Source organism: Humulus lupulus, chromosome 1 (genome assembly GCF_963169125.1).
Source record: "Humulus lupulus chromosome 1, drHumLupu1.1, whole genome shotgun sequence".
NCBI lineage: Eukaryota > Viridiplantae > Streptophyta > Magnoliopsida > Rosales > Cannabaceae > Humulus > Humulus lupulus.
The window spans coordinates 53,540,838-53,556,311 of NC_084793.1; the positions used below are offsets into that span (position 1 = coordinate 53,540,838).

The 15,474-nt window shown below is 40.5% G+C and overlaps 1 non-coding gene across 1 annotated transcript; it reads right to left on the reverse strand.

Moving 5' to 3' along the window:
* Positions 1–14,993: 14,993 nt before the first annotated feature.
* LOC133813437 (small nucleolar RNA R71) lies at positions 14,994–15,100 on the reverse strand. The gene has a single exon (XR_009884449.1). It is a non-coding gene; the product is annotated as a small nucleolar RNA R71 (small nucleolar RNA).
* Positions 15,101–15,474: the final 374 nt, after the last annotated feature.

Genomic DNA, 15,474 nt, shown 5'->3' on the forward strand with positions numbered 1-15,474 from the left:
TGTTTAGCTAAGGAATTCAATCAAGAACTGAGGTAAGATATAAGCTTTGTGCAAAGTGATAAATTCTGTGTTTTGGCTGGGTTTTGAGGTGTTTATGGATTTTGATATTGAAGGGTTGGATTAAAGCTGAAGCTTAGAAGTTAGCTCAGGAATCCTTTAGAGAATTGATTCAACAGAGAAGGTAAACTCCAATTATCGTTTTGGTGTTTGAATTCTGAGCATTTATGACTAATTTTCTTGTGTTCTTGGACTGTTGAGTTTCAGAAATTAAAATGGGATTTTAATGAGTTTTTAGACTAGATTTCTGCTAGGTTTTGCTACTGGAAACATGTTAGAATGTTGGGATAGTTGAGTTATATTATTGGGATGGTGTAGGGTGGATTTGGGTGAGGTTTGAATATTAAAAATGGTATTTTTTCTGGGTTCACGGGGCTGGGCCGCGGCTCTGTTCTAGAGTGCCGCGGTCCTTCGGAGCAACGAAGAGCCAGGAGGGCTCTGAGATGAGGGAGCGTCGCGGCGCCACAGGGGCATGGCCGCGGCGCGTGTCTGTGGTCAGAGATGCCTAGCCTCTGTTTTAGGGGGCGGGCCACGGCCCAGGTCTCAAGGGCCGCGACCATTAAGGGCATTTGTGGCCATTTGGAGTTTTAAGCGTGGGAACATAACCTTTGGTGCCCGGGATCGATCCCACTACCGTGTTTGGTGGAATTCGATGTTCCGAAGGCTAGAATTCTATCTAGAATCCCTTATGCAATTATTGATGGAATCCTTTATCACGGTTGTGGCTAGGTGTACACTTGGGCTCGGAGCAGGATCGTGCTCGGGGGTCATCTTTCCTAATTAAAGCACTTGGAACTAAAGGTAAGAAAACTGCACCTGGTTGTGGATATATAATGGGACTAAGGGTTCCCTATCTTGTATGCTTTGAAAGAATGGTATTATGCCATGTATAATGTCAATGGATGGTATCACGCCATGTAAATAGTAAACGAGCGGCCTAAGAGCGCCAAAGTTTACACATGCGCACAGGGCGCAGCTCGACCACTGGTAGCTGAGGAAATCTTATTATGCACTGAGATCGATTTAAGCGGGCCGGAGTCAGTGGGGTAAACAGAGGGTGCGGCCTAAGTTGTCGGCCCTAATTTTCATGTGATTTGATTGTATTTATTATAATAATTATGATATGCTGGTTAGTTGAATGGCAGACTGTTAGCTTGTTGACTATTATCGTTGAATGGATGAATGTTGTGTTCTGTGGAGTACCTGGTTATGCCTTGTGAAATAATTGAGTATTATTAGTGATTGAGTCTTAAATGTTATGTTTTCTTGCTGGGCCTTGGCTCACGGCTGCTACGTTGTGCAGGTAAGGGGAAGGGTAAGGCAAGTTTACCATGAGTTGGAGGGCTCTGGGGGCGAGGTGTACATTGTCAGCTGCTCGGCCGCCACAGTCGAGGATTTGTACAGGAACGAGTACCTAAAATGTGTATTTTGCCATTAGAGTGGCTTGGTTATTTATAAGGTTTGGAAATTCTGTAATTATTTTATTTAAACCTTAATTTGGGATCCCATGTACCCAATATGTATTTTAAATGAAAACTATTTGTTTATAACCAAAATATTTTACACCTAACCTGTTTGTAACATTAGATTCACATTTTTAATCAAATGACTTGATTAGCAAGTCTCGCACTATTTCAAACACACAATGTAACGGTCTTGGTTATCCAGAGCGTTACACAGAGGCTGGTATATTATTCCGAAGCTTTTAATTGGTTTAGATTATGATGGTTATTTAGTATTACGTTGTGACTAGGTTCTACCGCTAAAGCTCGAGAATAGGGATCATGCTCAGGATCGCCTCGTACTGTCAGCTCGGCACTCAAGGTAAGAAAATTGTTTGTGCCTGTAGAGTAGGGCATGAACCTATTATCCGTGCTTAGTATTATGTGTGAATGTCTGTAATTATTATTTCATGTATATGTTTGTGACGAATTGGCAAAGGCCAGGATCCGCAAGGGCTGGGATCGACAAGGGCTTGAAACGACAATAAGCATGCTGAATGCAAGCTGCCATGGCATGGCCATCTAGGGTACTGTACTCACCGGCTCAGTTAGGACCGTGATCCTAATGCCTGGTAACTCACCTTGATTGACTTGGGCTACTATTGTGAATTGTCTGTTGTGTTTGTTAGTTATCCATTTACTGAAATAGAATGTTATATGCTATGTTTGTGGAATTTTCTTGCTGGGCCTTGGCTCACGAGTGCTCTATGGTGTAGGAAAGGGCAAGGGAAAGGCCGACCAAGCATGAGTTAGAGGGCATGGAGCGGTGCGTACATGTTTGGCCTACCTGGCCGCCATGTGGCGGGGAAGTTTTGAGGAACACAACATAAATGTTTGATTTTGTCGCATAGGTCGACTATAGAGTGAATTTTAAGTTGTAAATATGTCTTAAATAATATTTTGGGATCCCAATGTAACCATTTTTTTTTATTTTAATGAATGTCAAACCCTTTTCTATTGAAGTATCATTAAACTGATATTTACTTTAATTTAATCTCACTATTTTGGTCTAAAACCTCGATTAGCGAGTTAATTGCCCATTTTAAAATCACATGGTAACGAATCTAGTGTAGTAGGGCGTTACAAATTGGTATCAGAGCGTGCTAAGGTTTATGGTTCCTAAAGAATGACCGAACATGTACGCTCGCTGCCAGAGACAAGCTCAACTCAGGGTTAGCCGGTATTAAGTGAAATATTTGTTTAATTTCTTATCTAAAATTCCTATCTACCTATTGATATATATATAGGGCACGATGTATCTATAATGATATAATGCTAGGGCATGGCCCTTTTGACTGTTATATGATTTTTCTAAGTGTGCATTTTTTTTGTTTGTTATTTGTGTTTGATCGGGTGAATTGGGAGGTGGTTTCTTTGGATGTTGTTATCATGCTTGATGTGCGACATCATTGATTGTAGGCATATTGAAGTTATGCCTTGGCGATCAAATAGATTTCCCTGCAATAACGACCAGGGTCAGGACCCTCCACCTGCCCCACAGAATTGGCAACAGATGTTTGCAGAAATGCAAGCCAGACTTCAGAGAACTGAAGATGAACTCTGAGAGCAGAGATAGTAAGCTCCTCCTCGGGATGTTGGATTACAGGCCCCATAGGTTGTGGCACCAGTGCCATCCCAACCTGTGATGGAGAATAGATGGGAGCCTCTGTATGAGAGGTTTAGAAAGCAGCACCCTCCCACCTTTGACGGCGGTCTAGACCCACTATGGGTAGAGCAGTGGATGAACATGATTTCTTCCATACTAAATTTTATGAGAGTGGAAGGAAACGATATGGTTGCTTGTGCCAGTTATATGTTGAGGGTGATGCCCGCATCTAGTGGGAAGTTGTGTATCAGAGGAAATATGTGACTACTATGACTTGGGATGAATTCAGGGATGTTTTTAATGAGAAGTACTACATTGTTGCAGTTCGAGCTGCAAAGGCGGATGAATTCACCAATTTAACTCAGAACATAATGACAATAATAAAGTATGCTTTGAAATTCAACCGGTTGGCTAAGTTCACATTGGATTTGGTGCCTACTGATATGGCAAGGAGAGACCGCTTTGTATGGGGGTTGAATGTAATGATAGCCTGGGATGTCAAGATAAAATTGGATCCAAGGACTACTAACTATGCTCAAGTAGTGGAAAAAAACCCTTACAGTTGAGGGTGTTGAAGATCAAATATGGAGGGAAGGCACCACAAGGCGTGATGCTCAGAGAATGGTGCCTTCCTTCACTGGTTCTGCCCGAGATAGTGGCCCCAGTGAGCAGAAGAGAATTTCCCCAGATTCTTTTGTTCCTCCTGGTCCAGATAGGAAGGCACGGGGTGCCTTTGGTGGCTGACAGGGTGGGGGAGAGAACTAGAGAAGCTACCCAGAATGTGCACGGTGGAGGTGACGCCAATTGGGAGAGTGCAGACTCAGAGCCTGTTTTGTCTGTGGGAGTGTCAGCCATTTGAGGAAAGTCTGTCCTCAAGTCAAGAAAGAGGAACGAAAACCTCACTCCAGCCAGAGTGTACACCCTGACCCAGATCGAGGCTGAGGCTAGTCTCTTGGTCGTGACAGGTCAGGATTCTTGTGCTGGTTCTTCGTTTACTGCATTGATTGATTCAGGAGCTACTCATTCATTTGTATATGCTAGAGTGATAGACCATCTGTGTAGACCTTGTGATCTGTATGCTGGGGGATTTAGAACTTTTTTGCCAACTGGGGAACTAGTAGTATTTAGGAGATGGGTTAGAGCGTTACCAGTGGAGATAGATAGTAGGGAGTTGTTTGTGGATTTGATTGAACTGGTGATGGATGATTTTGATATGATCTTGGGGATTGACTAGTTAGCAAAGAATGGGGCGACGATAGACTACAAGCAAAGGATGGTAACTTTTGAGCTCGAAGGAGAGCAACCCTTCGTTTTTTTGGGGACGGTGAATGGACCACGAGTACCTATGATCTCTGCATTGAAAGCTAGAGACCTGTTGCAAGAAGGTTGCATAGGATTCCTAGTAAACATAGTGGATACCTCTAGGGTCATTTCAGTTGGACCCGGTGAGACTAGGTTGGTGTGTGAGTTTCCAGATGTATTTCCAACAGACCTGCCAGGATTGCCACCACACCGAGAGATCAAATTTGTCATAGAATTGGCACCGGGAGTAAAACCAATATCGATGACACCATATAGAATGGCTCCAACAGAGTTAAAGGAGTTGAAGATTCAGTTGCATGAATTACTGGATCTAGGATTCATTAGACCCAACTTTTCACCATGGGGTGCTCCAGCGTTGTTTGTCAAGAAGAAGGATGGGTCCTTAATAATGTGCATCGATTACTGAGAGGTGAATAAATTGAATATTAAGAATAAGTATCCACTGCCCAGGATTGACAATTTGTTCAACCAGTTACAAGGGAAGATAGTATATTCTTAGATTGAACTTCGGTCTGGCTACCATCAGCTGAGGATTAAGGAGGAGGACATACCAAAGACCGCGTTTCGTATGAGGTATGGACATTATGAATTCTTGGTCATGTCTTTTGGGTTAACCAATGCCCCAACAACATTCATGGATTTGATGAATAGGGTCTTTAGGGATTATTTGGATAAGTTTGTAATTGTATTCATTGATGATATACTGGCGTACTCCCAATCAGAAGCAGAACACGAGCAACATCTTTGTTTTGTACTACAACAGCTAAGGGAACATAGGCTATACGCTAAGTTCAGTAGATGTGAATTCTGGTTACCCCAAGTAACATTTCTGGGCCATATCATGAGTAAGGAGAGGATTTTGTTGGACCTAACCAAGATAAAGGCAGTGAGAGATTGTCCGAGACCGAGCAGTGTACCAGAGGTTAGAAGCTTCCTGGGATTAGCAGGGTATTATCGACGATTCGTTGAGGGATTCTCCATAATAACAACACCATTGACTGAGTTGACGTGTAAGAAGACATAGTATGTCTGGATAGATAGATGTGAGAATAGTTTCAAGGTATTGAAGCGAAGATTGATTACCACACCGATACTGAGTCTTCCATCAGATAAGGAAAAGGTTGTGGTCTATTGCGATGCTTCGAGGCAGGGTTTGAGTTGTGTGTTGATGCAAGCTAGAAAGGTGATAGCCTATGCATCTAGACAACTGAAGGAGAATAAACAGAGGTATCCCACTCTTGATCTGGAACTGGCAGCAATGGTATTCACACTGAAGGCATGGAGGCACTACTTGTTTGGAGAGAAGTACGAAATATACATTGACCATAAAAGTTTGAAGTATTTCTTCACTCAAAAGGATTTGAATATGCACCAAAGGCATTGGCTAGAGTTGGTAAAGGATTACGATTGCGAGATTTTGTACCATCCAAGAAAGGCCAACGTGGTGGCCGACGCACTAAATCAGAGGGGCCTAGGGCAGTTGTTCAGTTCAAGACAGATATCAGAAAAGCTAGCTGAAGAAATGACGAGAATGGGAATTGAATTGGTAGTTGGTCAACTAGCCAACATTACTCTTCAGTCCACACTCCTTAAGAGAATTAGAGAAGCGTAGAAGGAGGATCCTCACTTAAAGAAACACAGGGAGAATGTCTTAGCTGGACTGGCTAGAGACTTTACTATTTTAGAGGCAGATATGTTGAGGTATAAAACCAGATTTGCATTCCAATGGATTCTAGTATTGGGCAAGAGATTCTGGATGAGTCTCATACCACTCCTTATTCTCTACATCCATGTACGATGAAGATGTACCAAGATCTGAAGGCTCTGTATTGGTGGTGAGGAATGAAGAAAGACGTGGTTGATTATGCGGCCAAGTGTCTGACCTGTCAGCAGGTGAAGGCTGAACACCAATGGTCAGCAGGGTTGCTGCAGCCTTTAGGGATTTCAGAATGGAAGTTGGAGGATATTACCATGGACTTCGTGGTTGGATTGTCGAAGATAGTGGAGCAACATGATTCTGTGTGGGTGATTATGGATAGGTACACATGATCAACGCACTTTTTCCCTGTTAGAACGAATTTTATGGTGGAGCAGTATGCTAAGTTGTATGTAAAGAAGATTGTGCATCTCCATGGGGCAACGAGATTGATAGTATCCGACAGGGACCCCACCTTCACCTCTAAGGTTTGGGAAAGCCTGCAGAAGGTTATGGGCACGCAGTTGAGATTCAGTACAGCCTATCATCCTCAGACGGATGGACAGTCTGAAGAGGATGATCCAAATACTAGAGGACATGTTGCAGGCATGTGTGTTAGATTTTGGGGGATCTTGGAGTAATTATCTCCTTTTGATTAAGTTTTCTTATAATAAAAATTATAAGACAACTATCGGAATGGCACCATATGAAATGTTGTATGGGAGGATGTGCAGATCACTCATTCATTGGGATGAGATAGGTGAGAGAAAGTACTTAGGTCCTGAAGTAGTTTAGAGGACTAATGGGGCAATTGAGAAGATTATAGCTCGAATGCTCACCTCCCAGAGTAGATAGAAGAACTACCCAGACTTGAAACGTAGAAGTGTAGAGTTTCAAGTAGGTGATCATGTGTTCCTCAAAGTTTCTCCTTTGAGAGGAGTAAAAATATTTGGAATGAAAGGCAATTAACTCCTAGGTTTATTGGCCCCTTTGAGAATTTGGGATGGGTTGGAGAGGTGGCTTACCTATTAGCCATGCCTCTGGCTTTATCAGGGGTTCACAATGTGTTTCATGTGTCTATGCTCCGAAGTATGTATCAGATCCTGCAGATGTGTTGAGTTATGAAAACATGGAATTGGATCAGGATTTATCTTATGAGGAGCAGCCGATCCAGATTCTAGACAGAAAGGATAAAGTCTTCCTGAACAAGACTATTGCCTTAGTGAAAGTGTTGTGGAGAAATAGCAAAGTAGAGGAGGAAACTTAAGAGCTTGAGTCAGATATACGGGACTGGCATCTCGAACTATTCAGGTAAATTTCGAGGACAAAAATTTTTGTAAGGAGGGGATAGTTGTAACGTCCCAAATTTTCAAATAGGGTTAGTGCCTTGATTAGCGTGACGGGAGGGCAATAAATGATTTAATTACATTATTAGGTGGATTAATTAGGATATATGTGTATCATTACTTGATTGCTTGAGTTATGTGATGATATGACTAGATATGCATGTTTAGGTGTATTAAATATGCATGTGGGCCCGTTTTGGTTACCAAGGGGCATATTTGTAATTTTGGCCCGTAAAGGGCATAAATGTACTTATGTATGTGTTATGAGTAAGACCACAGTATTGTGGAGATATATTTGCAATATTGGGCTCGAGGCGGTCCTAGTGAGTGGATTGGCAAAATAGTCACAACGAGATCTAATACTTGGCTCAGGGTGAGTCTAGGGGTATTTTGGGAATGTAGTGTGTATCTGAGGTTGATCAGGTAACGGGATAGCTATTTAGCGATTAATTTGGGTATGCCAGGATTAATTGGGGATTTATAGGACTACTCGAGGAATTAGCGGAAATGTGGCAAATGATGGGTTTGCCCTTGGAGGCATTAAAGGGCTAAGAGTTGACCTATGGGCATTTTAGTATTTTGAAAAGGGATAAACTCAACCATTAGGACTCTGTAGTTTGAAGACGGAAGGAACCAAAAACTCAGCTCCCTCACTTTCTCTCTCTCATGTAACCCTCTCTCTCTCTCTAAGGCTTTGGAAGTTTGATTTTTGGAGAGGAAGAAGCTTGAAGATTAGGGATTGAAGATAGGATTAAGTGGAACAGCTCAGGGGGATCGAAATTCTCAGTGGAGGTAAGGTTTTCACTCTGATTTTGGTGGATTTTCTGCGGTAGTTTAAGGGTTTTCTTGAGGTTTAAACCTTAGTCCGATTTAGGGTTTTGGTGAGAGTATGGGGTAGTTTCTGGGGTAATTAAAATGCATGTGTTGTGTTGATATGAGTTCTAGACGTAATTCTAGGTTAGGTATTGATTAGGATGAATTATAGTGAAGTTGGCTTGAGAAAATGCAAGGGAATTCTGGTTTTTGAGCTCAAGTCGCAGCGCTGTTCTTTAAGTGCCACGACCCGTGTGCGTGAGCCCCTGAAGGTTCTCTGAAATCGCCTAAGCACCATAGCACGAGTTAGGGCGCACCGCGGCCCGTGTCCCCCAAGTGAGAGCCTCGAGCTCTTTAACTTGTAAAGGGTTGCGGCGCCTATGAGGAGCGCTGCGACTCAAATGGAAAATATTGGTCAATTAGGGTTTTTATTCTCAAAAACTCAAACTTAGGGACTCTGGAAGGATCCTACAACCCGATTTTGTAGAATTTGAGGTCTTGGGGGCTAGTATATTATTCTAGAGCTTTTAATCGATTTAGATTATGATGGTTATTTATTATTACATTGTGACTAGGTTTTACTGCTAAGGCTCGGGATTAGGGATCGTGCTCGGGATTGCCTCATACTATCAGCTCGGGACTCGAGGTAAGAAAACGGTTTGTTCCCAAAGAGCAGGGCAAGGCCTGATTATTTGTGCTTAGTATTATGTGTGAATGTTTGTAATTGTTATGTCACGTATATGTTTGTGCGGATCGGCAAAGGCCAAGATCGACAAGGGTCGGGATCGGCAACGGCCAGAAACGACAATATGCATGATGAATGTAGGCCGCCATGGCATGGACATCTAGGGTGTTGTACTCACCAGCTCGGTTAGGACCATGAAGCTGGTGCCTGGCAACGCACCTTGATCAACTTAGGCTGTTGTTGTGAATTATCTATTGTGTTTGTTTAGTTGTGCATTACTGAAATGAATTGTCATATGCTATGTTTGTGGAATTTTCTTACTGGGCCTTGGATCACGGGTGCTCTATGGTGCAGGTAAGGGCAAGGGAAAGGTCGACCAAGCATGAGTTAGAGGGCATGGAGTGGTGCGTACATGTTTGGCCTACCTGGCCCCCACGGCTGGAGTAGTTTTGAGGAACACAATGTAAATGTTTGATTTTGTATCCTAGGTCGACTATATAGTGACTTTTAAGTTGTAAATATGTCTTAAACAATATTGTGGGATCCCAGTGTAACCTTTTTATGATTTTAATGAATGTCAAACACTATTCTATTGAAGTTTCATTAAATAGATCTTTACTTTAATTTAATCACACTTTTTTGGTCTAAAACCTTAATTAGCAAGTTAATTGCACATTTAAAAATCACATGGTAACAACTCTAGGGTAGTAGGGCGTTACAACATTGGTCAACCTAAATGACATGACTAGAAACTCGTAATGCCCATACCTCGTGCGAAAGGCTGTCTTCAGAATATCCTCATCCTTGATCCTCAACTGGTGATAACCAAATCGAAGATCAATATTAGAGAATACTATCTTACCCTGCAACTGATCCACATGTCATCTATCCTTGGTAGTGGGTATTTGTTCTTGATAGTCAGCTTATTCAACTCCCTGTAATCTATACACATCCTTAGGCTCCCTTCCTTCTTCTTCACAAACAAAACCAAAGCACCCCACGGTGAGAAAGTAGGTCTGATCAATCCCAGGTCTAATAACTCGTGTAACTATACCTTCAACTCCTTCAGTCCTGCTGGAGCCATTCTATATGGTGCCCTCAACACTGGTTCTGTACCTGGTGCAAACTCAATGACAAGCTCAATCTCCCGACGCGGTGGCAGTCCCGATAAGTCCTCAGGGAACACATCTAAGAACTCACAAACCAATCTGGTCTCCTCTGATCCCACTGGCATGACTCTAGTGGTATCCACCACACTAGCTAGGAATCCTATACAACCTTTTTGTAATAGATCTCTAGCCCTCAATGTTGATATCATAGGAATGCAGGGCCCATGCATAATACCAACAAAAACGAAGGGGTCTTCACCCTCAGGCTCAAAAGTCACCATCTTCTTCTTGCAGTCTATAGTCGCCCTATACCAGACTAACCAATCCATTCCCAAAATCATGTCAAAGTTGTAATGTCCCAAATTACCTAATAAGGCTTAGATCCTTAATTAGGGGGTCAGGACGACAAATTATGGAAAATTATTTGAATATATGTGAATTAATTATGAAATATGTGTTTATGTGATATATATGTGTATAATTATATGATTACTTGAGTTATATTATAATATGACTACATATGCACATTTAGGTGTATTAAATATGCATGTGGGCCAGTTTCTTATTAGAAGGGAAATTTTCGTAATTTGGCCCCGTTGCGAGTATATTTGGAATATATGTGATATATGTGTGAGACCACATTATTATGTGGATATATTTGGGTTACTCGACACGAGGCGATCCTAGGGAGCAAGTTAGCGAGAAAGTCACAACAGGACCAAATATCCGACTCGAGGTGAGTCAAGGGGTATTTTGGGTATTTAGTATATTATCGGGATATCGGGTAATGAGAATGAATATTTGAGGATATATTTGGAGTTAGTGAGAATATGAGGGAATTTCAGGGATTTTGACCATTTTACCATTGGGGACATTTTTGGTACCCCGAGCCTCGGGATTTGCTTAAGGTTACTTGAACCCTAAGTAAACCACACAAAACAGAAGAAAAAAAAACGCTCAGCAAACACTCTCAACTCTCTCTCTCTCTCTCTCTCTCAAATCTTTGAATTTCCTTGCGATCTAAGGGGAATCGAAGCTAGCTTAGGCTCCAGATTGCTTGGGGAAAAGCTTAACATCATTTTGGGCAGCAGAGGTATCGATTTCTAGCCTCAATTCTCTGTGTTTTCTCTGGTTTTAGTTAAGTTTTAGAGTTTTGAAAACTCAAATCTGAATTTGGAGATTTGGTGGGGTTTTGGTCAAGTTTAAGCTTGGGTTTTGGTTGTGTTGAAGTGCTGAGTTGATTGGAAACTTTGCTTTTGGGTTTTTGGTGAGATTTGGCTTGAAGAAACGAGGGAAAAAACTAGGTTTTCATGTCGAGTTGCGACCTTGTTCTTGGGGCATCGTGACTCTCATGAACGATGGGAGAAGGAGGTGCTAAATTCCATTTTGAGCCGCAACTCTTGTCGGAGCGCGCTGTAACTCCTTTGCCTTGGGCCGCTACACTTGAATGGCTTTTATGTCCTGGGAAGGTCTTGAGTGCGCGAACTCAAACCTAAGGGCGGGATCGATTCTACTACCCGGTTTAGTAGAATTCGACGTTCCGGAGGCTAGGACTCAGTTCAAAAGAATTTATTCTCTTGTTATTGACAGGATTCTATATTTTGGTTATGACTAGGTTACCACTAAGGGCTCATAACTGAGATCGTGCTCGAAGGTCGTTCTTATTATATGTTGCACTCGGACCTGAGCTAAGAAAACTACACCCAATACGTTATATACATAATTAGGACTCAACCCCATATGATTAATATATATGCATACTTGTATTATCTGAAGTATGCTTATCTGTATCTGGTTGTCTAAATATCTGGTAGGCATTGACTTATTAGTCAAAGGCAGCAATAGCGCGCTGTGCGCTGGTTGAGAGCCTTAGGCCTAATTAAGGACGTACTATTACGTTGGCCGACCCTATGGTCGTTTGGAAAGAACAAAGTGCTTGGCTAGCTCTATGGCTAGTTACTCAGAGTTAGGGTAAAGAGCCCTGGGTGACTATATGGTCATCTATTCAGGGCAGCGCGCCCCAGAATGATCCTATGATCATTTATTTGTAATTGTATGCATGCATGAGTAGGTTATTACTGTTGAGCATGCTAGATATGCATCTAGAATCTGTATTTACTGTTCATGCACATGTTTAAGTTTTCTTGTTGAGCCTTGGCTCACAGGTGCTATGTGGTGCAGGTTAGGGCAAAGAGAAGCTGGACCAACCATGAGTTGAAGAGCATCGGTGGCAGCGTCGACATATGCGGCTGCTTAACCTCCACGACCAGGGTTATCTTGGAAGAACTAGGGTTGTACTGTTGGAAAAATAATCAGAGTGCGCAGGGGAATTGGCATGGTGAGCCCAATTTACATAACACCAAAAAAAATTCATCTCTCATATAAACAATTTATATGATCAAGAAAAACACCCAGACAGAAACATTGATATACAATATTATTAATCATGCAACATATATATAAATATTCAATATATTTATATATATCATTGATTAGTGCTCAAAAATATCATTTTATTAATCTTAAAGTGTAAAATTAATTAAGTTTTAATTAATATTTTCATGGATTTATTGTCATATATTTTATATTTGAAAATATTAATTTTAATTTAATTTGTGTTTAATTTTTAGGAAATAAAATATATTTTTGACACAAAGAAAAAGAAAGGAGAAAGAAAGAATTAAAATTGAAAAAAATGATGATAAAGTGGTATTTTTGAAGGAGAAATAGGCCCAAAATGGAGCCCAAACCCAAGTTTCAGTTGCTCCCTCTCGCTGCCACGTGTCAATTTGCCATTCCCATCATCCTGACAGTGCCTGACACGATCTGACAGCTGCACCCCATGTTCCCCCACGGCCCGAACAAGACTGACGCGCCAGCCCAGCATCCAACCCGAGCACGCCACCTGTCCCTGTCGTCAGTCCGTGTCTCCATTTTACTAGCAGCCACTTCCCATTTTCATCAGCTTTTTGAGCCACTTTCCCCATTATTTTGTACACATTTTTACACGTTTTGAGCCCTATTTACACTATAAATAGAGGACCAAATGGGGTAAAAATGATATCAGATTGTGCAAGGGAATAGTAGAGAGTATTGGAGAGAAAAACACTTAGTTTTTCATATTTTTCTTTTACATTTTTGTGAGCGAAAACAATGCCTATTTTAGGCTAAATTTTCTTGTGGAAAGGCTAGAGTGGAGTTCATGTGTTACATTATATTTTTAATATATTTATTCTTTATTTTGTTCTTCATTTCTATATATTTGTTACAATTAAATTTATTTTCTTCTAATTTTTGTTCTAAATTTATTATTATCTTTTACATAAGTCTAGTCATGCTCTTCTTATGCAATTTAAGTTTTTAATTTAATTTAGAATATTTGTTATATTATATGCTTTTTACTGCATTCTATCAATGGTATTTTGTCGCTCTAAAGTATATAATATGATAGGTTTTTAAAATTAGAAGTTAGTATAATTTAATTAAAGAACATATTTTAAGGTGAGCTTTAGTATATATATTTTCCAACTATAATTAATGGTGTAGAATTATAGTTGAGTATAATGAATCAATTTTATTAAAATATATATATGTTTGCATGAATGAAACTTATGCCTTCCATACTTTCTTTCTGATTCTAATTCCTCGATTTTATTCATTTAATGTTTATATTCTTTTTCAAATTCACATTTTTCCAAAGTTTATGATTTTTAATTTACTAATCTTTCTTTTAATTTTGTATTTTACCTCTCTGTGGATACGACATAGCCCGATTACTACTGCGACCGCTTAGGAGTTTATTGGGCGATATCAATTTTTGGCGCCGTTGCCGGAGAGGTAATTCTACAATTAAAGGTTTGCATAGTAAATTAATTTTTTTTTCTTTCTATTAAAAAAAATATATAATTTTTAATTTCTCTTTTATTTTATTTTTCCTTAGTAATTTTTTATTCATTTTTTTTAATTTATTTTTAGGTTTAGAATTTTTATTTTTTTAGATTTAGGTTTTTTCCGAAAAAAAAAGAGCATAAAATTTAAAAAAAAAATCAATCAAAAATAAAAAAATCAAACAAAGTATTGAGAACATTTGTGTAATTTTGGAAATTAGTAAAAACCAAACTTGTTCTGTCTTAGAAAAATTGGTTCTTAAATAAGGTCTGTGTTAGCGTTACCCTCCAATCTTTTCTAAGAACCTCGGGGAGTTCTAGAAAAGCTCTTGGGCCTAAAGTGGTACCTTGGCAGCCTTTCCAATTGGCCTGGGAACATTTTGGTGTATACTTATTACATTATTACACATTTGCGCTTATAATACTTACAAAATAAAAAATAAAAAAATATTTATGCCACGAAACAGAGACGCACTAGGGAGATTTGTGAGACAACAAGTAGAAACTTTAGAAAACTCTCCTAGTTCGTCGTTTTCTTCCATTCGTTCAAACACTCCTGATTCACCGAGACTTCCTGAACCACCCACGATGGCTCATCAAGATGAAGTCCAACCAAGAACGCTACAGGAATATTTACATCCTACGCGTACAGGCACACCTTCGTGCATAATGTATCCTAACAATATGCCAAATTTCGATTTCAAACCCGGCATGATTAACCTCTTACCAACCTTCCATGGGTTGGAAAATGAGAGTCCGTACGTGCATATTCGGGAATTCAAAGCGGTGGTGGCTACATTCAACAACCGAGCTGATGTCACCAACATTGTGAGATTGAAATTCTTTCCTTTCTCGCTTAAAGACAAAGCAAAAAGCTGGTTGTATTCCTTAAGGCCTAGATCTATCGGAACATGGGACGAAATGACAAAAGCATTCTTTGCCAAATATTTCCCGCCCCATAAGACTAGCAGCCTTAAGAGACAAATCTCTACCTTCATCCAGAAAGACCATGAAACTTTCCATCAGGTTTGGGAGAGGTTTAGAGATTTGATAAATCAATGCCCACATCATGGATACGAAAGCTGGCGTTTGATCAGCTATTTCTATGACGGTCTCACAACCGGAAAAAGACAATTCCTACAAATGATGTGCAATGGCGAATTCCTTCAAAAAGATCCCGATGAAGCTTTCGAGTACCTCGACGATCTTGCTGAAAAATCCTACACATGGAATGGACCGAGTCCTATGGACAAGCCACGATCAACTGGAATCTACCAATTAAGGGAAGATGACAACGTCAAAAGCCAAATTGAATCATTGAGACAACAATTTGAGGCTTTCAAATCTCAAGAAGGTAGAGGAATCCACATGGCTGCAAAGGTAGAGACACGAGATCCATGCTTCATCTGTGGAGGAACGGAACATCAACCGCAAGAGTGCCCAACTCTTA